The sequence below is a fragment of the Panthera leo genome, chromosome B1 (genome assembly GCF_018350215.1).
Source record: "Panthera leo isolate Ple1 chromosome B1, P.leo_Ple1_pat1.1, whole genome shotgun sequence".
NCBI classification, from domain to species: domain Eukaryota; kingdom Metazoa; phylum Chordata; class Mammalia; order Carnivora; family Felidae; genus Panthera; species Panthera leo.
Window position 1 is genome coordinate 11,766,889 of NC_056682.1, and position 27,281 is coordinate 11,794,169.

The window sequence follows — 27,281 nt, forward strand, 5'->3', positions numbered from 1 at the left end:
GCAGCCATTTTCCACGTCACTTTTTCTTTAGAAAATACATTATGAATCATTTCGTCAATTGGAATCACAAGGAAAATGTACGCTACTAGAAGATAATGAACAGACACTGATTTAAAAGCTTTTTTTTTTTTTTTTTTGGATGACTTTAAGGAGAAAAACTTCTGTTTTTCTTGAAGTCTGGTTCCTGTTAGCTTTTCCTCTCACAGTTTACTTACTGATGCGATGCTCATCCTATAGTTGTGTTGCATTCCTTACAGTTCCCTAAAACACTTGAGGGACGAATTTTCTCCATGATGCTTCTCCTCAGAGCCCCTGTTGGACACTGAGGTTGCAACTCTCTCCCCAGCAGTGGCTGTATTTAATTGGCTACGTTCTGTCTTTCCCATCAGTCTGTGAGCTCTCTTGAAAGCAAGAGGTGTGCTGTATTTATGTTACTTGTATTTCTACCACCTTCTTCAGTGTCTTCCCCATAGTCTAGCAGTATAAATTAAAGGCAGGTTTGCTTAAACAAGTTAAAAGGTAACCTGAAATACCTCCTGAACTTTGGGTTAAATGTAAGACCTATAGCACTGAGTTTCCAAGTGAACACGGTTGAGAAACTTGGTGAAATTGCAACCCAGTGTCAACAGGGAGAGGCCATTTTGAATGTGCTTTTAATTGTGTCATGTAAGTAACTGGTAGGAACAACAGCTGCTCTCTTTCTGTCTAGTGTATCTGTCTTTGGGTGCCTCTTTGCCTGTCTCACTCTCATACTGGAAGGCAACCGTGGCTGAAATGCTTCTTGATTTTACTTCAATCACCTGTCTGACTATGGCAACTGGGTAGGCAGAGTTTGATGGATTGGTTTATTATGGTTAACTTGAGCATGACACAACCTAAACTGATCACTGAAGAGACAAAATCCTGAAGCATCCTTGCCTTGGCTGTTTCAATTCAGTTCTGTAGCTACCTATGGCCAAAACGCAGACCCAAAATACATACGTATATTTTTAAACATGTCTCAACATTTTCAACACATCTTTGTTAGCAAACAGCTACACAAAGACACTTTTTGTGACCGGATAAAATCGAAGTGTGGCAACTGAAAGCATACATTATCCTTTAACACGTTTCGGACTATATTAGTTTGCCTCTTCTTTGTGTTTGTCACAAATCTCTTGTCAGAGGGAATTTTTTGTAAGTTGTTTTTGTCTTTACATTAAGTGTTTTGTGTTGTGTGGCATGCTTTTTTTTTACCCTTCAATCTGGAGTCTTCCTACTTTCAGCCAGAACGCTCTCCTTATAAACTATGCTGTTGTTGCTATGATTTCTAAAATTAAAATTAAAATACTATTCTAAGAGATGAATTTTGCTAAATGTAGCTCAGTTTTCCTTTTTTGAACCAAACCTCTAGGATGAGCTTACTTTGCCTTTTTAAAACCAGCTTAAACAGAAAATACTCATGTATGTATTGAGATCTCCATTTTCTGGATGGTAACATGAGAACTCCATTTTTTTTGTTGTTTTTGTTTTTTGTTTGTTTGTTTGTTTTTGAGAACCAAAGAGAATTAAACTTTGTGAGTTTTTTGATTTTGATCTTTTTTTTTATTTTTTGAGGGGTATTTTTTGGGGGGGGGGAATTTTTTTGAGTTTTTTGAGAACCAGAGAGAAGAAAACTCTTTTATGATACTCTGTGATCTTATATACATTGATCAAGACAGTTAGAAATCATGTATACTCTACCAAAGTTGAAAAAAAATTGCTTTATTATCATAGCACTATGGGTTTGACTTAAGAAGATGGGGAAAGCATAGTATAAGAAAAGAAAAAAAAAAGGAATTGATAGCCTATACCAACTCCCAGGTCTAAACCACTGCTTATATTTTTCTGAACATACTTACATTGTTTGTGTATGATGAAAATTTTCTTGGGTTTTTTTTTTTTTTGGTGGTTCTTCTATAAAATTGGATTATTGTATATTTTTAGTTTTTTACCTCCCTTTTGTTTAAGATGTATTTACAGTTTTCCATTAGTAATAACTCTTCTCAACCTCATTTGTAAGGCTTCATCATACTGCTTTATGAGTATACCATAATTGAACCATTGGCTAGAGTGAAGCTATTAAGTTACTATCATTTTTCAATATTAACAATACTTTGATAATGAGCATTCTTACCAAGCTTTGAACAATGTTGTGAATACTCAGGATTTCTTATTTGTCGAACTGAAATTACTCACTTGGCAAGGTTTTTCTGTACATGCTCAAATACAGGGTCCATTTCTTTAAACATGTCTTCTAAGACTAGCAGTGAGGAAACGATTTCTTAAGATCTCCTAGTACAAAAGATAATACAATTCAATAGGTTAATTTTACCCGTTAGTATATTTGAAAATATTGAGGAATCTGTTCAAGGCATTTACAGTGCCTGTATCTATATGGCGTATAAGTAGAAGAGAAAATCCATGTGAGAGAAGTTCCTTGTAATTCACCTCAGCAATAGCCATAAAATACTAATATAAATGTTACTTATTTATGTACTTATTAAAACAGACAGCCTTGGCACCTAGCTAATTATGGTCTGTAGTCACAAGACATGCTTTATGCATCTCTTCTGCCTTTAGAAAATGGTGAAACACATTTTGCACCTTAATGAAGAGAAGCTGAGTATCCCCCATCCCCCTCCCCCTGCCCCTAACTTCTCTGTCTTGAGGACGCAGAATTGTTTTCATGTGGTGGTTGTATAAATTGTTTTCCCTGTGCCCTAGTGTGCTGTGCCCATGAAAACTCTCAGTGATCCTACACATTAATATTTCTGAATAAGGCTATTCGGTTAAATAAATGATCTACAAGAGACCAAAATTAGGTAACTTTTCTTACCATTCTGAAATGGTATTTAAGCAACAGCTACACCTATTTAAATGTAATATGCCAAAAATATGAAAAAATATGTTAAAGTTAAGGAATGAAGTGCTCATTAAAGAGCACAATAAACTGTTTCCTTCTCTTGATATTATGAAGGCCAGAAGGCCTAATTAACTCCTGCTGGCATGGTCCCAATGGCAGGATCCTTTTAGAGAGGATAAACCTCACTGAAGCAGGAGCTAAGACTCATTAGCTTTTAAACAGCTACTCAGACCTAATTTCCATTGAATAAGGGCATATTTATGATACAGAATAAAAATGTTTACCTTATGTTCATATTTAGTTAGCCTAATGGTTTGTTATATCACTATTGTTTATTCCTTATTTCTTAGGCGGTGACATGGCCAGATAGCCTTTTCTTTTATTACCTGTTAGTGTTTTCAGTTAGGGTGAAACCAGTTCCTCTCCTGCAAATGCCCTTGGCGATTGTATTTATTACACAGCCGTTGACCGGGAACTGGACTACTTGGGAGATACTCCAGGAAATTACAACTTTTAAGTCCAATTAATCTATATAGTTATTTTCTTAACATTTATACCAATCGGTCTCAACCTGATGATGATTCTATTTGTCTTTAATAGCACCTTTTTGCTCCAGTAAGTTATTTTCCATTAACGAAGCTGTAATTTAAAATAAACTCTAGTACCTCACATGGTTGGTGCCTAAGAGTCAAGAGTGATTCTCTTTGCCGGCCCAGCATCTCATTTAACAGGGCTTTTCCACCTCAACCCTGGAGCTCTTGTAGGGAGATAATATGAACAAGCAAGGCAGACCTGTCCCTTGCACAAGGACGGGGGTAGGAGTTGTGAAAGCCTATAAAGGCATGGTGTTTCTGGAGCTGCGTGCAGTCCAAACAACCATAAACTCAAGTTGGTTCTCCGCAGCACTGGCCATTTGCCAAGCTTTCTGTTCTTCAAAACTCCCAGGTTACCGTCAGCTGAGCTTACTGATCAAGCTGTCGTCTCTCAGTTTGTTAGAATATCTGGAGCGCTGTCTCCATTCAGGTCTGTTTCCAAGTGTATTTGATGGTGAAAATCATCCTCATATTGGAGTTAAAAAAAAAAAAAAAAAAACAAATTGGCTTTTTCACCCTCACTAGACTCGATCTCTCACAGACTTCTGCGTCTTACTAAGGCTTCCGTATAGTAATAGTGGGAAAATCTTCCCTCCTTCACTTCCAGCTTCTTTGACAGGTTTAACAATTGACATAAAATAGTTGTACGGGAGAAAAACAAATTTCGTACGAAGGAGATTCCCATAAAAATATGAGACCCAAAGGCAACCTGGACAATTCAGGCTTAGGAGCCTTCCTGAGCTGAGGGATGGGATGGGGACCCGAGGAGCTGGGCCTTCAAAGTGGAGGAGAGCGATTTTGGGGGAAGATCAGAACAGATGTTTGCTGATTAGATGTTTGCCCCACCAGGTATGTAGCTTTTTACGATCAAAACAGTTGCCCCAGGTGACAGCTGTCTCTCAGTACAACTCGCCTAAGTTACGATACGCAGTTAAGGGAGAGGTCAAAGTTTTTCCCTAAGGTGGCTAGGTTTTGATTGCAGTTCAGAATAATCCACATGCCAAAGTGACATCTTTTGGGACAGGCTATTCATTTCCTCTCCAACATAAAGAATACTTAAACCCTTTCAGTGTTACATTTGAAGTTATTTTTACAATCATGTATATGCTGTGTGAGCCTCAATGTTGGTGTATGTGTGACTTAGTGAATTTTATAGGAATCGTATTAGTTTTGCTTGGGTGTGGATACACATGCTTGATGTATCCTTTTATTCTTCATCCATATGTGGGTTGGTTTGTTTGTTTTACTCTGGTAGTTAATGCAAAATGTATTTTCTATTCCCTACATATTTAGCCAAAAATCTACCTTTTTGTTTCTCCTAAGGTATTTTCCTTCTTCCTATATATTCCACATACTGGCCATCTCTGTAATAAATACCTGCATCTCTTTCTACTTCTATATAAATACAGCAGATATTTAAGAACTCAAGAATACTTGTGAAGCAGAAATTTAGTAGATTTTGCTAGAAATGGTTGGTTGGTAGCTCGAGCTTAGACTGTATTTGCTGTAGGACTCAAACACACCCATATATTTCTAGAAGAAAATTCCATATCCCCACCACCACCCTGCTTCCAATATAAATCCTGGGCTCCTATGGGTTATGAAATAAGTGCTTGTTCAAGAGAAAGAAAAAATCAGATACATAGGGAAGGGTGAATTCTGCAGATCACATGGTGACCATCCTTCAGTTCACCTACCAACTGTTGATTATGTTTCTCGGGGAAAAGGGAACTGCAAGCAAAACAAAAACAGAAGGGGTCTTTTCACTGGTGCAGTGTGTAGACAGTCTATTTGCACTACTGTAACAATATGCCATGGACGTGGTGGATTAAACAACAAACGCTGATTTCTCACAGTTCTGGAAGCTGTGGAGTCTAAGACCAAGGCACTAGCCAAGCGGGTGTCCAGTGAGGGTCTGAATTGATAACTGTCTTCTGGTGAGAGAGCTCTTCAGGGTCCCTTTTGTAAGGGCACTGATCCTGTTCATGCCGCCTGTACCCTCATGACCTAATTATCTCCCAAAGGCCCCACTTCTATCTGTAGATCATCACCTTGGGGCAGGGGGTTTAGGATTTCAACACGTGAAGTCTGGTGAGATATAAACATCTAGTCCATAACCTGTAAACCAGTTGAGGCACAAGGACCACTGCTTTGGTCCCATCTAACAGAGCATAAAGAAGGATGGGGGGATCATCATCTTCCCTGTGGTGTATGATTGTCTTACAGATATTGAGGGCTCCACAGAACAAGATTGGACATAGCAAGTGACAGTGCTACCTCATTCTTGGAGCTTCTGCTGGGTGAGATAAGGTGTCCACAGGGGAAGATAACTGTGGTATTTATGGGTACTTCTGGTGAAGGTGCCCTTGACAAATGGATTTCCTAGTGTGGCCGTAACAAAGTAACACAAGTTTTGGGAGTTTAAAACAACAGAAACTCATTCTTAGCTTAATTGAAGACTTTTGTCCTTGAGAACACTATCATTATAACTAGTTCCTTCTTTGGGCTCAGAGGGAGGGTCTTATCTGTGGCTCTGCCCTGGCTTTGGGTGGCTGACAGGAATCTCGGGTGTTGCTCAGCTTGTAGGTGCAACATGTCAAACTCTGCATCCACTGTGACGTGGTGTTCTCCTGTGTGTGTGTGTGTCTTTCTGCTTCTAGTTGTTTTCATAGTGACCCCAGTCATTGGACTAAGGGCCACTCTAATCAAAATGAACTCAACTTGATTATAGGTGCAAAGCTCTATTTTCAAACCAGATCACATTCACAAGTTCTAGGAGTTAGAACGTCAACATGCAATGATGGTGAAGGATCATTTGCTATTTAACCATAAGCAAAGCCTGCTGTGGCAAACAACACTGTGGGGGCAAATACTATAGGCTGCATGTAGAAGCCATAAGAAAGCTTTCTTTCTCTTTCTTTCTAAACATTGGTCTTAAGGGAGGTGTATGGGTGGCTCAGTTGGTTAAGTATCTTACTCTTGATCTCAGGGTCATGAGTTCAAACCCTGAACTGGGCGAGAAGCCTACTCAAGGGGAAAAAAGTCAAAAACCTTTGGATTCTGATTAAGACTTGAGGGAGCTAACATATTATGTTGAAGTATTTGAGATCACTGGTTTTGTGAGACAGACAGTTTTACCTATAGTTGAACATAACCTGAGTCAGAATTACTATGTATTTAGAGTGTGGCTATTTTTACAACAACTTGATTGGCATTCTTACATGGTAAAAAATTAAAATAAAATAAAATAAAGAATAAAATAAAATAAAATAAAATAAAATAAAATAATAAAAAAATAAAATAAAAAACGTTACATGGACAAGAGGGTTGTTTCTTTACCTTGAAAGCATAGTCCATGTTTGAAGTTAATCTAGTTAGATACTTCTAAGATTTTTAAGCACATTTGGTTGTCATGTATATTCAATAGATGTTTCAAAACTTATTCTCTTAGACAATATAATCTTGTCTCTCTTGGGTGAGTCAGGCCTAGTGTGAATAAATACTTTTACACCATAGTAGCCAACAGTAAAGCAAGGTAAGTAGAAAAGATTTAAAATCCTATATAAACCTGTGAATTAACTTCAAGCCTTTATAGTGATGAGCTGGACACCATTCTGTTTATTTGCCCCTGGGATTTGCATAGTGTTTTTTTTTTTCTTTTTTTTCGCTCTCGCTCTCAACATGTATCTAGATGGACCAGCACATTTACTTCTGATGGCTCTCCCAGTTTTTCAAAGCAATTTGCATTCTAATACTGTCTTATAAGAATTGTCCAGCCCAACTGATCTCCCTCTAGCTTTGCGTTGCATCTTGTAAAATTTGTAATGTCATCTCGTAGACTTCACTTGATTTTGTTGGATTAATTTTAGATCTCACCAGTGCTGTTTCCAGCAGCTTAAAATGTTATCAAAAACATATTCATACACAAACTCAGGATTGTTCATGAGGACTCACTCAGGAAAGACTCCACGTATCTAAAACCTGTTTTTGAAAAACACTTTTTTGATGTCCTGACTTTGGTTTGTCAGTTTCGTTAATAAACCCTCATGCAAAATTAATTGAAAAGCAATTGATGAGATGGTAACTGACTTAAAAGAGTTGTTCTGGTATTCATATTTGGTTTCTGTTTTTGATTCTGCATATTTTTGAGACTTGTTTAAAACTTCCCATGATTTTATCCAGAAATGAAAATTAAATAATAAAGACCTGGTAGAAAAAAAAATTACCGATGAAATTGTGCAACTCTAAGAACATACCATTCTCTGTGTTAAACAGTAGAGAATTCAATCATACTTGTAGCAAAAAAGGCTTTAAGTTTTTAAGTGAAAATTGAGGTAGTGATCCAATGACATTGAGGTATCCCTCAGGGTAGGGAGGGACAACAAAAATAAATGTTTTGTTTGGAGTGAGTGTGTTTGATAACCTGCTGCTCACAGTGTGCATTAAATACATTTATATTTCATTTCTCCTTCTGCTGTACATTCTAGCAACTTGATATGTGTTACCAGGAGCAAGGAGTTTCATTAGTCTATGCCTGGAGGCAACACAGACTAATGATCATAAATACGAGAAGCTATGTAATTCTGACCTCATAAGACTACTGTGGACAAAAGTGTCTTTAGCCATGGGTTTGGTTTGTTGTCATCTGATGATGCTCTGTATACAGGATAGAACTGTATTTCTCATGGAAAAGTTAGACAATGCCTGAACTTGAAATTAAATCGAATTAAATAACTCTCTGTACGTCCTTACAGAAATAGGTACTCTCTGTGCATCTTTAATTAAAAATTAGATGAATAGTATACTTCTGACTTAGAGTGTTGAATGCTATATTGTAGAGTAAATAACGTTAACTTAGGCTTATCTGCTATCTTCGGGTGGCACTTACAAAATTGTTTAAATGTACATATACTGTGGGCATTAAAATGCTGTTCAGAAATCCTGAATCACAAAGACTACAGGGCCTTGCTTTTGAAAGGGTGTCTGTTGGTATTTTGGGGGAAATTTCATGTAGTCTTTTTTGTTCGATTCAGAGTACCACATGCAATAGATTAAAGAGGAAAAACAGAGGGGTGCCTGGCTGGCTCAGTCAGTTGAGCACATAACTCTTGATAGTGAGTTCAAGCCCCACATTGGGCATAGTGCTTATTTATAGAAAAGAGGGGGGCAGGAAAGAGACTGAACAGTGTACTTGTCACCCTCGAGGGTGAACACTTAGCAATTCAGTAGCAATAAGAAGTAATGCCATTGCAATATGGAAATTTTGACGTTAACAATAATGCAAATCAGGGGCGCCTGGGTGGCTCAGTCAGTTAAGCGTCCGACTTCGGCTCAGATCATGATCTCGCGGTCTGTGGGTTCGAGCCCCACGTTGGGCTCTGTGCTGACAGCTCAGAGCCTGGAGCCTGTTTCAGATTCTGTGTCTCCCTCTTTCTCTGACCCTCCCCTGTTCATGCTCTTTCTCTCTCTGTCTCAAAAATAAATAAATGTTAAAAAAAAACCAAAAACAATAATGCAAATCAAATCAACCGGTAATCATTACTCCAGAGGAAATAGCCTGTTGCCACACGATTGAAGCATTGAAGAGAGTTGTTTGGCATCTCAGGCTCTGGATCAATCTGGCAGAAAGCTGATGGACTGCAGGAATGTAATGTTGCCCAACCATGCATGGTGTGTTTTCATGAACTTTGGCTCTGATCTTGTGAAGATGCTGTCTACAACTTTTATCAAAAGTGCTAATAGTACCTACATTACAGGCATGAAACATGTCTTTTAAAAAACTAACATTACTTGGATAGTCCTTTATACGGGTCCTTGTATTTAACATGAGCATTGAATTACTTAACATTATATTTCCCTGTGGTTGGTGAACAACTACAGAATTCTATAAGGCTTGACCAATTACACTCTGAAACAGATGTCTTAGGAGAATGATTTTAATCATGGAAAATTTATTTTTTGTAGTTTTGCAGTTTTAGCAGAATAACTCTAATGTCCTTGTTGAATAGGGACTATCTTTGAGTTCAAACCCTGGATCCACTCTGTACCAGTTGAGATGTTAGGCAGTTCACTTAACTTGTTTGATATCTAACTGTACTCCTCTCTAAAATAAAGTTAACAATAATAAACTACTTCAGTGAACTGTTGTGAAATTTGAGAGCCTAGCACTTGATAGACATCCCCTAAATGTTAAGCATTGTTTCTATTCTATGGTGTGAGATTTTACAGAGTCACAACTGGCTGTCCGTAATGGTCTTGTAACTAGATGTTGGCTATCCATCATTATGGTATTCGAGATGGTGGGCTCTCCTGCTTCACAATTAGCACTTAACTATTAATCAGAAGCATAAAGGTGGCTCATAATATGTTCTCCCATTTCACTAAATTATGGCACACATTTGAGCAATTAATAGTTTTCAAAGCAATAGGGTATTTTGGTGCGAACGTGGAACTTTTCATATTTTGTGTAAAGTTTGCAGCAAAACATTTTACCTAATGCTAACGGCCAATTAATAGTATAAAGGAAGACTTATGGTAGAAATCAATATTTTCTCTTAGTGTTGGTTATAAAAACAATTTCCTGACAAAAGCTATTGGATATCTTTTTCTGAATGTCTTGTATTTTAAGTTTGTCTCCAAAGTCCCAACTGTCTTCCAGACATTGTTCATTTATAAAATGCTTGAACACTTTGCCAACAGTTTCGTCTATAAAATGTCAAGATGATTTCTCAAATGATTGCCAAATATACATTGTTGTTGACTCTGTTTTTGTTTGAAGTAGTCTGTGTTCTTTATTCACTCGAGCTGACAGCTACTCATGCTACATGGCCATATTCAAATTTCAACTCCTCTCCCTTTTTCATCAGCACTTGATACCTGTATGATACTGTTTGTCTTGGGGAACCTTGTAGAAGGATCTATCTGATGTTGCTCTGTACCATTATACGTAATGATTAGATAAAAGATATCTTTATGTCATCCTAAGTTCCTGACTCATTTCTGTGCAACTACTGAGAAGACATGTACGACCATTTCTTTATGTATGTAGGGACCATACTGCAAAAGTGAAATATATTCTTTGTTGGGAGCCAGTGACATGAATAGTTGAAAGTGTTTGAAGTACATATGGATGGCAGTCCATAAGATATATTAGAGGGGTATGAGATGATAAACAGGACAATCTGGCTAGTCGGAGATGATTGGTGTATTGTGGGTGGTGAATTTCAGTGGTGAGCATAGCATATAATCATTAGTTCTAGGAAGCAGACCTATTGGAGCCATCACATATATAACTGTTACTATAATTGCTTAAATGTGAATATATATTTTTAAAGACCTTGTCTTAGTGGTTGGTGGGTTAAATATAGATAAATAGAAATTGATAAATCTAGGACATGGAAGATAGAAGGAATGGACAAGTGGAGGTGAAAAGTTATTTTTTTTCTGAGTGATCTTGATTCCTCATTTTCAAAAGGAAATTGTAAGAAAATTATGTGTCTTTCTTTTCATCAGTAAGGAAGGATCACATCTAGCAATGATCCTTGATTAACACCCTGAAAATCTTTGGCTTTTTTTTGCAAGGTATCAGAAATACATTTCCTACTGGCACTTGTTTGAGGATAAAAAGATGAATTTTCTGTTGTTTATAACTTTACTCTGAAAGACAGATTTTTTTTTTTACTAGCTTCATTATACCTTATTAGAAAAAGTACTGTTGCAATACCATCTGGCTTGAAAAATGGAGAACAATGTATTGAAGTTGTTTTTAGAAGTGAAGATTATCAGTATCACCTCTTGAATATAAAAGTTAGAAATAAATACAATCACTAAAAATATAATAAGTAAAAAGAAAGTGTGAGATTTGCGGCCTAAATTTCTTGATTTTTTTTTTTCCTTGGAACTAACAAATAACAATTCCTAATGTAAGACTGTCTGGTATGTGAAATCAATGATTGCAGGAAAAGGATTGGGGCTTGGGCATAATCAAATGGGCAAGCTCCTAGCATGTGGCTTATTGTTGCCATTACAACGGAACACAACCTGCTTCTCCTTGTCAATTTTCTACTCCTTTCTGCATTTTATCTGTTGAACTAAATGTATTGCTATAAAGTATATCAAACCCTTTTGGAAATGCACAAAGAAACCTGCACGACGGTCGATAAATTGACAAGTAAATCAGTGGAGGAGAGGCTGACACAGGCAGAAATGTGAATTTATTCGAGAATTTATTCAGGAGTTGGTATTTACTAGGGTAGTGTACTTGATAGGTTAGGATATTTGGAACTTTTGATTCCTCTTCTATTTTTTTTTAAGCTCTTCTATCATTTAAGAACCTTTCAAAAATGTTAATGGCAGAGGAGCCTGGGTGGTTCAGTCAGTTAAGTGGATGACTGTTGATATCAGCTCGAGTCATGATCTTAGTTCATGAGTTCTAAACCCCTGATGGGCTTTGTGCTGACAGCACGGAGCCTGCTTGGGATTCAGTCTTTCAAAGTAAATAAACGCAAAAAAAAAAACAAAAAACAAAAAACAAAAAACTTGATGGCAACAGAAGACTCAGAATTTGTAAGGTATATACCCTCTTGCAAAAGTGTCCTAGATGATAAATTTGAGTAGCATCAATAATATTAGGACACCTGAGGAACTGGTGTTGTATGCCCTTTTAAATCCTAGTCCAGTAGTTATGGTCTCAGATGACTGCCCAAAGAAGCGTAAATAGAAGAGAGGCTTATTTTTTGTCGAGAGCCTAAGAGGTGTCAGCAAAAGTTCTGTCAAGTTTCAGAGTTAAAGAAATTATGATCTTGATAAGTACAAAACAAAACATATGTAAAATTAAAATAGAATATTTTAAATTTCTATTTATATTCTCAATAAGAAAAAATATATTATTGAGTTGGAGTTGAAGAGTGATAACAGGTGTGACCTAGAAATTTAGAAAGACAAAACATGTAAACACACTTAAACACATTAGTTTTTAAACTACTAAAGTTACAGTTTTCTTTTTAATTTCCTGGAGATTACATTTTTGGTTTTTTTTTTTGTTTGTTTGTTTTTTTAATGTTTTGTTTTGAGCAAGAGAGCACGAGCAGAGAAGGGGCAGAGAGAGAGGGGAGAGCGAGAATCCCAAGCAGGCTCCACGCTGTCAGCACGGAGCCCATTACAGGGCTCAAACTCCAGTACCGTGAGATCATGACCACAGCCAAAGCCAAGAGTCTGATGTTTAACAGACTGAGCCACCCAGGTGCCCCAAACTACACAGTTTTAGATAGATAATTTATCATCCCTGTTCCTTATTTTATCCATTATGAAAAACAGGTTCTAATGTGAAATACTGGTTACATTCTAATATTCTCTCTTAATAAAGTATAGTTCTTAAAGTCTTGTTAATAAATGAAAAGAATGAAACAATGAAGCTATCACTGAGAAAATTGGGAGTATTAATACACATTAAAGGATGGCAAAAAGTTCAGATTTATTCATTTATTTTGCTTTATTTTAATGGAAATTAACAGTAGCAGGGAAGCTGGAACTCCGTCATGTCTTAAGGTAGCTGATGCCATCCCTTTATTTCATCGTGTTGCCAACCATGTAGCAGATTGAGGGGACATGGCGTGGAAGTAAATGCCTCCGTAGACACTGCAGTGACTACAGGCCAGTGCTTTCTTGGCTGGAATGATTTCCATGTCCTTTGCCACACTGCCGGGGTGCAACTCTGATTGTTCAAATCATTCTCTCAAATATGGTGCATTGCCTTGGTTGCCTGTAGTCTAAACCACATTTCTTAATATTTCTCACATACCCACGAAGATCCAGCTTTTGCTAACATCCAAGTTATGTTTTTTGACTCTCTCTTGCTCACTGTATTTCAGCCAGGCTAAAATTTAGACCCTTATTTCCACCCCAGAAATGCCTCACTTGATCTCTCCCTCACAGACATTTGCATGTGTCCTTTTGTCTGCTGTGAGTTTTTATTCCGCTCAGATTGTTTTTCTTCACCTACTTTAATTTGCTCATCATCTAGATGTCCATTTCTGATCCCTTCTTCCCCAAATTCTCATTGCCTAGAATGCTATGTTTTTTTTCAGTCTGCACTCTGTAATGATGGGATTGCGAGACTACCAGTCTGAATTCCCCGTAAGCCTCCAAATAAATGTGTATTTGACCCCGTCTTTAAGTTTTAGTCCCTAATTGATTGCCTTTTATATCATGTACATGAAATAACTTTGGTTGAATAAATGAAATCTACCACATCCTCTGGAAAAATGCTCAAGTGTGTACCTAGGCAGCTAGGCAAATTTTGGTAGTTAATTCATTTAATCAAGCAATCACTGGCTTTCTTGTGAAAATATCCTGAATACATTTTACTGTTTTGACACCTAGTTGGTCACTGGTAAAGGGATGGTGACCTGTCCCTTTGACTACTGAAAAGGGAAAATGCGTAGCAAAATCTTGAGTGTTAGACTCCTGAGATACAGTAGGAAAAATACATATTGAATGTAATATAAATTGATGTTAAGTTATGCTTGCAAAGTATTAATAAAAATACTGTTAAATGTTAAATATTTGACTGCCGTACTGCATTTTATCAGATAAATAAAAATCTATGCTTAAAATACTATTTTATGTTTCACAGCCCAAATATAATCATGTACTGAATGCTCATCAAATGTTAATATATTTATGAAGGAGAAAAGAATCACAAATGTGGTTCTGAATGAAACTGGATCTTTTAGTTAATGTTCATAATCTCCTAGTGCAGATGGGTCATCTGTGTGCAGTTTGTGGAACTGGATATTTCAAGAAAACGTGGGCTCTAGAGCATTCCATTGCACTAATTGCTGTAGAGCTTGGTCTTAGTTTAATAGACCAGTTTTAGAAAGGCGTGGAAATACTCCATAAAAAGCAAAACAGCAACAGGAAGAAGTAGTTTAACAGGAATAAGCTATGACTTGAATTGTGGTTTTTGGAATAATACATTCGGTTTGTGATCAATGATGGATGAACTGTCTGGTCCGTATTTTTCCACATCATCTCCCAGCATCGCATCTCGCATGCCAGAATTGGTTATGGAAGTCGCTCCTCTTCTGTCATAACTGTCTGGACCAAGAAGAGTATGATACGCGCAGAACAGCAATTAGCATCAGAAATCAGTCATCCCCAGACTGTGTTTTCTAGAGTTCATCTGAAAAAACAAAAACAAAAACAATTATTCTTCATGTGACAATGTGTGTATGTGTGTGGGTATGTGCACACGCCAATCTTCATTTATAGTCTGTAGGGTTGGCAACCTGACGTTTCCTACTTGTGTCTGAAAACAGAACAAATCATTTAAACCCCTGTAACTAGGAAGGTGCCATCCCAGTGACAGAGAAAAACCTTTAGATTTGGAAGTATTCCTTTTTTTTTTTTTTTAAACTGTGCTTGTTTTCATTGCTCTTCTTTAAACATACAGTTACACTTTATTTTTATTTTTTTGTAACGTTTATTTTAGAGACAGACAGAACACAAGTGGGGGAGGGGCAGAGAGAGCCAGAGACAGAATCTGAAGCAGGCTCCAGGCTCTGAGCGGTCAGCACAGAGCCTGACATGGGGCTCGAACCCACGAACTGTGAGATCACCGTGACCTGAGCCGAAGTTGGACGCTTAACCTACTGAGCCACCCAGGCACCCCTGAACATATGGTTACACTTTAAAAGTTTACTTTAAATTTCAGTTCATGTTTAAACAATAGATACCTATTTTGGTGAAATAACCAGAGAAACTGAATCTTTCCAGAACTAATTGTATAGGTCAGATTTTTTCATACTATAAGAACTAATATTTTATTAAAATATCCAGGGGAACAGTCTTAACATGCAATTTAGACCTATAAAATAGTTAATGAAATGTTTTAGAGTTTAGAGATGACACAGAAAATATTTAATTGAGTTACTTGACAATTATGATTTATGTAATAATGCATGATTTACACACGCCTCCCTTGTGGAATAATGAGACTAATTCCTGGTTGAGTCTAAGATTGATGCCAAAAAGTAACGATGTTCAGGGCCACCTCGGTGGCTCAGTCAGTTAAGTGCCAGACTTCTGCTCGGGTCATGACCCTGCACTCCCCAGGTTCGAGCCCCACATCGGGCTCTATGCTGACAGCTCAGAGCCTGGAGCCTGCTTCAGATTCTGTGTCACCCTCTCTTTCTGTGCCCCTCCCTTTCTGATGCGCTATCTCTTAAAAATGAATAAATGGTAAAAAAAAAAAAAAAAAAAAAAAAAAAGTAGCAACGTTCAAGAAAATCCTTCCTTCAGGCTTTAGTACTTGAATTTTTCACAATACTTGTGGCAAGAACTAGAAACCTTTGCTGTCGTTGGTACTGATGAACCTAAATGATGAAAATCAGCATTGAGAGACATTTCCCATGGCAAACACAACCCCAGATGCATTGGTAGCTTGTTAAACAGAAACACATTACATCTTAATGCAGCGTAAGTAATCCTGGTCTTCTGGGAGTCACACAAGCCACATGTGATTTTGGAAGCAGGGCCAGTCCCTCCTTGTTAGGAGTCAGGCAGGAGTTTATGAAGGCTAGTGGTTCTTCTGTCATGCTTGTGAGTAATAATGGTTCCAGCAGTTGCTGCAGTCCACTTACCACGTGAACATTCATTGCCGTAACTCCCAACAGTCAGTGCTTCTGGTAGATGTTCTGTTTGATTATCCGGGGGTTCCTCTAAAGCCATATGAGCACCAAGGTGGGGGTGAGGGGGAAGGACCAGGCTTTTTACCTATTTGTGTCCGGCACAAGACCTAGCACATCACCATGCAACAGATAGCTATTTGGTTTAAGTAAATAGTGCCAAAAAATACATTTTTGCAAAAAAGACTGATCTGATCGGTGTTACCTGTTCTTTAATGCAATAAAGGCAATGGCTGAGTCTAATAGTGTTTTAAAATTGGTAATTTGTTTCTTGAGGGTTTTTTTGACATAAACAATGAATTTGTTGGTAATTTGTATTTTATACTTGAAAATACAGCTTTCACTAAAAATCTGGGGGAAAAACAATTCACATAGGAATATATTAATTTATTTCAAGCAACAAAGAAAAAATAATCAAAAAGCATTAAAACCATTTTCCCCTAAATTCTGAGGAGCCTTTAAACAAGGTATTTTTTCCTAGCTGTTGTCATGATGGTATGCTAAAGTGTCTTCTGATCTTAAGTGGTTGTAAGCAAAAACATATTTAATAGGCGCTTACTTAAATCATGAAATAGAAGTAACTGTTTGATTTACTTGTGCCTCTTCAAAGGTTTTCTCTAATGATCGGGATAACCGTGCAGAAATGTCTTAGCCCAAATGAAACATGAAAATGTGTGAAAGTACCAGGGTCTGAATTGCCCATTTTGGGTTTAGTTGGCCACTTAGCTGGAGTGTACATTTCTGATAGCTGCTGTAACACGCTACAACAAACAATGGCTTCTAGCATCGCAAATTGAAATGAATCAGGGAGTCTGCAATCATTCTGGAGGCTCTAGGGGAGACTTCATTTCTTTGGCTTTGGCAGCTTCTAGACGCGGCCCTCATTTCTTGGCTCCTGACCCGATGGTGCTGTACCTCTGCTTCTGTGGTCACGTCTTGTGATTACAGTGTGCCTACCTGGGTAATGAGAATAATCTTCCCATCTCAAGATGCTTAATCACCTCTGTAAAATCCCTTTGGCCATGAAAAGAAACATTCTGTCAGGTACCATGGATAAGAATGTGGACATTTTTTAGCAACCGATATTCAGCCCATCGCAGTTGATTGCATTTTAGGTTTAGAGATGAATTTAGGAAAGCCTTTTCTCCCTGGTGAAGGCAACTTAGATGTGTCTCCTATTAACACTTGGTCTGTGAGATCTCTTAGTGAAGGGGAGAGCCATCAATAAAAGAGGTAGGAATGCAGTACTGGACCCATATCTAGCTGTCAGGTGTGTTTAATTTTATCGGGAATAGATGGATAAAGTCCATTCCAGTTAGATCTTTATGTGGTCACATTTGCTCTCACATTATAAACTCATTGTGGAACAAATAACCAAATTAGCCCAGAGCTGATTTTCTTGAAGCAGGTGAGAGTGAAAGAGTGAATGGTAGGGTCTTTATATTACTGCTGCTTTCCAGGGGCTTTTAGAAGTTAGGAATATAAACTAGTATATATCCCCTTTGATCAGTTTGATTTGAAAGGCAATAAATAGGCTACAACTATTAACAATAACTCTTAAAAACCAAAAATGTTTATTTTCTTTAAAAAATGTTTTTTTCTTTGCAAGGTCAATAGATTTCCTTTTTATATTTGACATAAGATTTAGTGAACTTTGTAGGTATTTTTGTTCCAGCTGTATATTGATGATACAGATGTATCTTTCTTGTCTGTGTATCTTTTTTTTTAAGATAAATATAACTTCTCATTAAGTCTTTTTAACGAACTGTAGGAAAAGGGCCTCCTTTTAAAAGGAGATTTGTTTGTATGTTTAATATTCATCCCAGAGTATGAGTCAAAGAAGAAAACTTAAATACCCCATTTGTCCTTAAATTCAAAATATCACTAAAAAATTTCAAATGTAATGTTTGAAATCAGAGGTGGGGTTTAAATAGTACTAGATCTACTGTTTATAGAGAACTACGTGAATCTTACTCAAATATTTCAAAATAATGTAACCTCATTTCTGCAAACATTGACATTTATATTTGTAGATAGTCTATTGATTTTCCATGATGTTTCATGATCTTTAATAATAATAATAAACAAAATTTTCAGGGAAAAATTACACTCGTGTTCTCAAAACTAAGGTTAAATTAGCATTATGTACGTTGAAAGTACATGTTCCTTTTAATGGCTGGTGTTATTATATGTTCGTCGTTTCCCTCAAATCCTGAAACTGTGAAAGACTTTTCTGGGACTTTTCATGTGATGTGATTATCTTGTATTAGAAATAAAGAAACAGCAGTTTTTAAAGAATAGTGATGAGTTTTGTGAAATAACTTGTATTTGCCTTAATCAAAATGTGAAATGTTCTCTACTTGATCCTTTTAAATTGTTTCTATGACATTTGCCACAATGGTCATTAAATTAGATAGTAATAGCCCAATGTGTTTTTGGATCCTTTCCGTTTTTCAGAAATAGAGATATTGCATTGGCTACTTTTCTGCTTTATGAACCTCGGCAGGAACAAATGTGCTCATAAAATGTACATTAGGAGTTCTTCAATTATGTCCCTATTTCCTTGAGCACCCCAGCCTCTTAATAAGCTTTTTTAGGTGTTTCTACTCTATAGTCATTTAATTTGTACCACATTCCTCATAAGCATTCATCATGATTTAAATGAAATCCTGTTACAAGGTACAATAGAAATATAACCAAGTGTATTCATTAAGTATAAATTCCTTGCAGGAACTTATTTCACCACATTGGAATACATATCAATTTGCATTTAACCTGTTAACATGTTAACTTTTTTTTTTTTTTTTTTTTTTTTTTTAGTTTTTAGGAAAACCACTGGAGATGCATACGTTAATGTAAACAGACGTACATAGAAATGTAATAGCGTATGCAGATATATATTTTAATGAGAAAGTAATAGATTCCCAAGATCATTGAGACCAAATCCTCTCATTTTACATATTGTTCAAGTTAGAGACTCAAGAGCTTTAAGCTGGGTGAATGGAAGTATCGCACTAGAATTCTGATCTCTTTACTCCTGGTTAAGTGCCTTTTCTGGTAAAATAGGCTCCTTTTTGACAGTGTCCAGTGAAAAATATAAAAGTTAGTCTGATAACACATGATGCACGTAGGCTGGAGACCCCATTAAGTGTTGCCGGTGCAGGATGGGACACTTAACCAAGGTCCTGTGAGAGTTGTCATTATGGCCTCTCATTTGCTTGACACATTGGAGCCTGTGTCTCCTACAGTAAGAGTCCAGGCCGAACATGCTTTTTAATTATATAAATTATCATTGGGCAGATAATGCACAGGTAGTGGATACAGTAATATGCATCAAATGGATTATGGTTGTATTCTTGTTTTCTTTGTTCACCATTGTTCGTTAATTTCTATTTTAAAGGTATGCTTATTTTGTGACCTGGGTTTGGATCTTGACACAACTATTCCTACCAATGTTAAGGGTTTTTCAACAGATTCTTTGTACATTTGCCTTCTTGAGGGATTTTATTCTTTAATTTCTTTTAGTATGTTTGAGGTGCATAATCTTGCTTCTTAGATCCTAGCTTTGTGTTACACGTATGCACTTTAAGCTGAACTTTCAATATTCTTTTTTATAGTATTGTCAAAACTTTTGAAAATGAACTTAAGGTTCACTAATTCAGGATCAGAATCAGGACTAGTAAAATAGCTCAAGGTGGATACTGCAGTATAATATTTGAAATCATGTAGAGGTAGAGTGTAAATCTCAGGTCTGCCAAATAGTTACAGCTATGTGATAGAGGAAAAAAATGCCTCCGTTGCTTGCAAAATTTTTCCTCTGTTTAATGGAAACAATAACCCCTTTTCTTTGAAGAGAATGGCAAGAATTACTGAGACGATCCTTAACAACTCTTCTGGAATACATGATATTGTCATTACAGAGTGGCTATCATTTTACAGTCATTCATTTGAAAAAAAATATCAAAATGCAGTAAGGTGTGAGACTTGTCCACATGCTTCAAGGCAGCTTGAGCTGAATGGGAGATTTAGAGAAAAGTTTTAATACCCTCTCCCTCAAAACCTCTAACATCATTAATTTTCACAAAACTCAACATTTTATCAAAGAACATAAACAACTTTATTTTCAGCTTCTCTTAACGGACTTTACTACAAATATATAATATAGACATAGTTGTGGGGACATGTGTGTTTTTCTTGCTAATTCTCAAAGATCTATCCCTGTAGATTGTAAGGGCGTGGTTGATGTGTATGTGTCCAGTTAGTGAGATTTCAAAAAATTAACCACCATTCCTCTAGGACTTGCTCATATCCTGATTTTAAAACATTGAGATCATTACCATCCACCTGTGTTACTTACTTGTGAAACCATGTGTTACTCACCTTTCCCCGCCTTGCGTGATGCATGAAGACAGCATTGTTGTAGGTTTATTTTAGCCAAAATGTCTCTAGTGCCTAGGGAAGATGACAAGGACATTGTAAAAGTTCAAATAGTATATATTGGATGGATGGGTGCCTTTTAATTACCGTATGATCTTCTATAGACTTTATTTTTTATTTCTATTTTTAAAGGGTGTATTTTTAAGTAATCTCTGTACTCAGTGTGGGGCTCAAATGCATGACCCCCACATTAAGAGTCACATGCTCTTTTGACTGAGCCAGCCAGGCACCCCTAGACTTTTTAAAAACTGGTTGACAAGCATTAATCTTTCTGGAATAACTTAGATAAAACAAGACTTTCTAAAACCAAAACAATTCTTGATATTTTCACCACATTGGTAGTCATTTGTATCTTTCTGAAATAAAAATCAGGTTGGTTACATAGAAATAGAAAACAGCCAGTTAGTAGAGTTATTAGATGTTAAATATTAGTTACTGATTAATTTATGAATATGCTTCAAATTGTTTCGTCACACCTAAAAATAAATGTTCTGGGGTGCCTGGGTGGCTCAGTCAGTTAAATGTCCGGCTTTGGCTCAGGTCAAGATCTCATGGTTCGTGAGCTTAAGCCCTGCGTCGGGCTCTGTGCTGACAGCTCAGAGCCTGGAGCTTGCTCCGGAATCATTGTCTTCCTCTCTCTCTGCCCCTCTTCCACTCATGCTGTCTCTCTCTCAAAAATAATAAATATAAAAAAAAACTTAATAAATGTTTTAATGTCATTGGTAGATACTCTATCAAAAAGTTAAAGTTAAGAGAAGATAGCTGTTTGCCTTATTATGATTAAAAAACCTAAGAGCTGCTTCAAATTTTGTGTGTGTCTAATACTTTAATTAGGCCATGGACAGCTTTGCTTTTAAATCCAGCAGAAGATATATCAGCTCTATGATTACTAATAAGTATGGTAAGGCATCTCTAATTTTGCAAAGTACAGCATTATTATATAAATTTTATAAAAAAACAGCCATCAATAATGATGAATTCAGAGGCATCCTAATGAGTTAATTAAAATAACAGCCAAATTTCACTTACAATCTTGGTATAGGTGAGCTGCAAATACTCCGTCTGAGCTTGAATATGTTCCCTTTTAAAGTGCACAATGTACAACACAACAGAAATGGAAGTAATTAATACTTAAAAAATGTTGCAAGGGGTAAATTCCATCTGTTCTCATCAGGGGTGTTAATGCATACAAAATGCATCTTATTTTACAATAGCAACAGCTGGCAATACAGTAGTAATTTCTTTGTACTTTGTAAAGACTAACTGGACAAAATGATTTGATTTAAATGTAACAGTAGCTAAAATTGAAATTGTACAACTGAAAAATGTATTGAGAATAATGAACTGTGCACAAATCTCTCATTTCCAGTTTTCATGTGTATAATGGCTCAGTTGATGGCTTTGAATCCAATCTTTGAATATACTTACCTGATGTAGATTTATTTATAATTATTTTTAAAAATTTTTTTTTAATGCTTTACTTATTTTTGAGGCAGAGACAGATCGTGAGTGGGGGAGGGACAGGGAGAGAGGGAGACTCAGAGTCCTAAGCAGGCTCCAGGCTCTGAGCTGTCAGCACAGAGCCGAACGTGGGGCTTGAACCCACAAACTGGGAGATCATGACCTGAGCCGAAGTTGTACACTTTATCGACTGAGCCACCCAGGCGCTCCTACCTAAAGTAGATTTTTAAGACCAGTTCTTAGCCCTATAGTCTTCAGGACAGTGATAGTAATTTTGAGCTGTAAATAATTCTAGATACGTTTCAGATATTGTCAATAATACTTGAAGACAAAAAACTATCATTATTTAGGTTTACCAAAGATACCATTACTGGGTTGTTTCATAGTGCATAGTGAATGCATCTTTATGGAACAATGACAGGGTGCCATTAAATGTGTTTCTTGAATTCAAGTACAATTTCCCTACCTATATGTGATCTGGGATTATTTTACCATTTAATATTAAATGTGATAGGATATAGGATTCTTCAAGGACCTTCTTAAAAATAACTAAAATTTGAACACTTTTTAAATGAAAAACATCATTTTATCATTTAAAGTATGAAATCTGCTGACAGTTATAACCGTTTTCATTAAGAGATTTATTGTTCCTCTATGTCATTCTCATTAACTTGTATAAGACATGCTTATATAGCTTAACGAAAACGTAACAAGGTTCTCAGGCTTTCAAAAATATAATTTACAGAAGAGCAAAAGATAAGCCAATACTCAATATCATACTGAAATGAATCGTCATTGATAACTGTGCTTACTTCTCTCTGCCCTTAGCTTTTTATCTTTTCCTAATGTACTTGTGGATGAGTAATTGGAAATGAATTTTGTTTTAACAATTGTACAAACTGCTGTACTCCCGTCTTCCTGATAAACTAGGTACTGACGGAAGGAAGTGAACATTATAAGGAACTGAAACTTCTGGCTCAGGTGGAGTGTGAATGTTTTGGGAGGGCCTATTGGCTGTTACTTGTAATATTTTAATTGCCCTTGTTAACATTAAATTTGTCTTAACTGCCGTTAGTCTCTTGGTTCTCCCCTGGCAACGTTTTCTGCTCTTTTGCCAGATGAGAATAGTGAAACCGGAAACTACAGAGTGGTACCTGTTACAGTTACAGGCGGGACCCTATCAAACCCCCCTCCCAGTGTTTTGCTCGTTGACTTCTTTCATCCATTCACTAAGCGTCTTGTGGCAGACGTTGTTCCAGGCGACCTGGATACCGAGAAAAGTGGAAAGGGTTCTTGCCTGAAATAAGCATGGAGTCTAACAGATACCCTCGTCATTACAACCATATGATAAGCGCTTTAGTGTTCCATATGTATTTGGCAGCATGGAAACTTGTGGAAACGGTGCTTTATTGCCTGGAGAAATCGGTAAAGTCGACGTGGACTCGAAGCAGGGAACAGAGGTTGAGCACTGAAATGTAGGAAGAAGACTTTCTTTAGCTGGGTTAGCAGTATGGGTAAAGACAGGATGAGATAAACTGTTACACGTTCAGGGATTCCAGTGAGCAGAGAGTCGATGACCAAGGAAATGTATGTTCTTTTCTTTTTCCTGTCTTGTAAATATTTCCTTTTAAACTCCTTCTCTTCTTAAGCTCTGTGTATACAATTGGTCTATAGCCAATTGTGATACTCAGACTCCAGTATTGGGCACATATACATATGTAATGTAGGGTTTTTTTTATAATTAGTTTTTTTTAATTTTTTTAAATGTTTTACTTATTTTTGAGACAGAGACAGATTGTGAGTGAGGGAGGGACAGAGAGAGAGAGAGACACAGAGTCCTGTGATACTCAGACTCCAGTATTGTGCACATACTGATGGCTAGGAAGGCTGGAGCATGTAACATTGCACAGTGCTCCTACCTTGATGAGAGTGCTAGGTTCTCTGCTGGTTTTCCACCATTGACAGGTGAGATAGCTAGCATAATTTCAGGAATATAGGAAATATTAAAAGAAATAAAGGTTGGAGGAAGTGTTAATGTATGATTAATACTTGCAAGAGAGAATTGCCTCTTCATACCGCTTTCCTAAATAACCTTCGGCTGTTTAATGTACTTATGGGTTTCATTGTTGCAGAGTTGATGGAGGTAAGCACTAATTTCTAAAGGTGCAATTTATTTAGTAACGACAAACATACAAATGAGAATCCTGTCAGTAATGGAGAGACAAAAATAGACACCTTGAAACAAGGCAGTTGGGTGATTCTCATGCTTGCAAGGAAAAATACGGCCATGAAGCACAGTGGCAGAGTTTAGTTTCTAAGTGATTTTCTTGGTCTGTTTTAGTGGGTGTACAGAAGCTATTGGTGTGTTTGGAGCCATCATGGACATGATTCTCTTCTGGTTTTGCAACGCATGGATGTAATTCAAGGCTGTGTTGACATGCACATGTAGATGATGAAGGATTGGTTCTTAAACTATCTTAAGGGGAATAAAGAAAACCACTCAAAAGATTGAAACAGAGAAGGAAGATTGATTGGTCTGTAATGTAGCTTATGCAAAGAGCTTCAACATCTACAAAATGACAGCCTGCTTCCAAAAGATACGAGCATATAAATATGTAGGGGGGAAATGACTGCCTGTGTTATCTAACAGAAACCTATATTGTAGCGCTGCTTGGTGGATTTTGTTTTGTCTTGTTCTTAAACGGAAAAGGTAGACTAAAAGATTTTGGTTGGAAAAGGTGAATGATCGAGAGCTTCAAACACAAAACTTGAGAGTAGAGGTTTGCAAATTACAGCCCGCAGGCCACATGTGGGCTGTGCTTGCTTCCTATGGTCTGCAAACTGCAGAAAAAATAATTTTTATGTTTGAAAATCATCGAAGGAGAAATTTTTGTGACCTGTGAAAATAAGAAATACAAATTTTAGTGTCTATAGCTAATGTTTTATTGGAACAGAGCCATGTAAATTTTTCACATATGGTCTGTGGCTGTGTTTGTGTGGCAACAGCAGAGATGAGTAGTTGTGAAAGAGACAGTATAGGCTGCAAATGCTAAAATATTGACTGTGTGGCCTTGACATAAAAAGCTTGGCAACCCCTGCTTCGGAATAAAGAAACTATGATCAGTGATCGAGAATCAGCTCAAGAATCGGAATGCAACAACTTTTTTGTAATTTGGTCTAATAAGCTGCAATTACCAAGAAGAAACTAAAGGTATCTGAAAGCAAACAAGAAAAATGTAATTTTCATTGGCTATTGTAATGAATGTCTTTTTTCTGAGCCTAAAAGTTGGCAGTTCATACTTGAAAGGAACAAGTACCTGGGGGGGAGGGGTGGCACAAATCCAACATAATGGGTTTACCAAAGGATCGGAGCTAGAATTCAGCTCCTGGAGAAAGAAGCAAGTAGCAGATGGCTAGAATTAGCAGTAAGGAGAGATGAACAGGGCTGTATGCATCCCCTGATTCCTAACGTTATTACCCGAAAAGTCAAGTGTCCTATACTTCAGAAATCAGAGTTGCAATTCACGACTCTGAGGCAGGTGTTATATCCCTTCTAAGCAGATCATAAAAACAAAAGAAGTTACCCTCTGTGTAACAGAACTAACGCTCAGGATAATAGATCCAATTTCTCCCAAACTGAATGGCAACATAATCATCATGGTGAGGGGGGCGGAAATGGAGTTCTTGACACGGAATGCAGAGGGGAGAGCAGAAGTGCCAAAGAAAACCATCAAGGGGTGTATAATCTCGCTTCGGGATCTGCTGAGTAAATCTCAAATGGCTGAAGTACACATAAGTAAATGGGACTGGTGTCCTTACTAATCTACTTCTTAGAATCCAGATAATATTTATGTGAGGTGATGGCGGGGGAAACTAACATATTTAACTTACATTGTAGAACTGAGAAAAATGAAATTCTCTTTCCTAAAGTTGCCTTACATGCCAAATAGAAATAGAAAATCGGTGTGCGCTTTGGCAGCTCAGTTGGTTGGGCATCTGACTCTTGATTTCAGCTCAGGTCATGTCACAGTGGTGAGTTCCAGCTTCAAGACCAGCTGTATGCTGACATTGGGGAACCTGCTTGGGAGTCTCTCTCTCTCTCATCTCTCTTTCTGCCCCTCCCCTGTTCGCTCTCTCTCTCTCTCTCTCTCTGTCTCTCTCTCTCTGTCTCTCTCTCTCTCTTGTTCTCTCTCAAAAATAAACTTTAAAAAGAAAGAAAATTTAATTCAGGGGCAATTTGGTAGCTCAGTCAGTGAAGCATCTGATTCTTGATACTGGGTCAGGTTATGATGTCACAGTTCGTGAGTTCAAGCCCCATGTCGGGCTCTATGCTGACAGCTTGGAGCCTGCTTGGGATGCTCTCTCCCTTCCTCTCTCTCTCTACCCCACCCCTGCTTGTGCTCTCATGCTCTCTCTCTCTCAAAATACACACTTTAAAAACTTTTTTTTTTTTTTGAAAGAGCATGAGCAGGGCAGTGGCAGAGAGAGAGAGAGAAGGAGAGAGGAAGACACAGAATCTTAAGCAGGTTTCACTCTCCAAGCTGTCGGCAAAGAGTCCTATGTGGGACTTGATCCCACAGACTGTGAGATCATGACCTGACCCAAAACCAAGTGTTGGATGCTTAATCGAATGAGCTACACCCAGGTGCTCCAAAATAGATGAACTGCTAAAAAAAAAAAAAAAAAAAAAAAAAGTTACTTTCCTAGGAAATGTATATATTGTCATTCTTGGAAAAGTTTCTTCTTAGGGAAAATATTATTCTACTTTATTCTCAGAAAAAAATTTCTTTTTAGGGAAAATAGTTTTCCATCTTATTTTTTTGACAAGCCCAGTGTTCCCCTCAAAAAGAAGGGGTATTGATAAAGATTCTCCCAATTTACTTTTAATAGTTCTTCCTTGGACTTGATGCCCTACTTTGTCTTACATTCTCCTCCATCACTTTCTACATTCAGGAGCTACTTGGAAATAGAATTCTCTGATGGCTGGAGACTGGCACTATGGTTTTTCCTTTGTCAGAATGTACATTCTCTCTTCCCATATCCATGCTACTTTGAGAATAACAACATATTTTACTGAAGTGTGAAAATCCTCTCTTAGCTATTCCTGTAGCAGAACATATCTGAGTCTCCATATTTCTATCTGCAGTCCTGGCCACCCAGCATCTTCCTGTTGGTGCCCCAGTACTCCCTGGACAACCACCTCTTCGTACTGTTGAGACC

At 37.2% G+C, this 27,281-nt stretch overlaps 1 long non-coding RNA gene across 3 annotated transcripts in view; it reads left to right on the plus strand.

Moving 5' to 3' along the window:
* LOC122217350 overlaps nt 1-27,281 on the plus strand; it is a 452,982-nt gene that overhangs the window by 316,914 nt on the left and 108,787 nt on the right. The gene's annotated exons all lie outside the window — the stretch shown is intronic.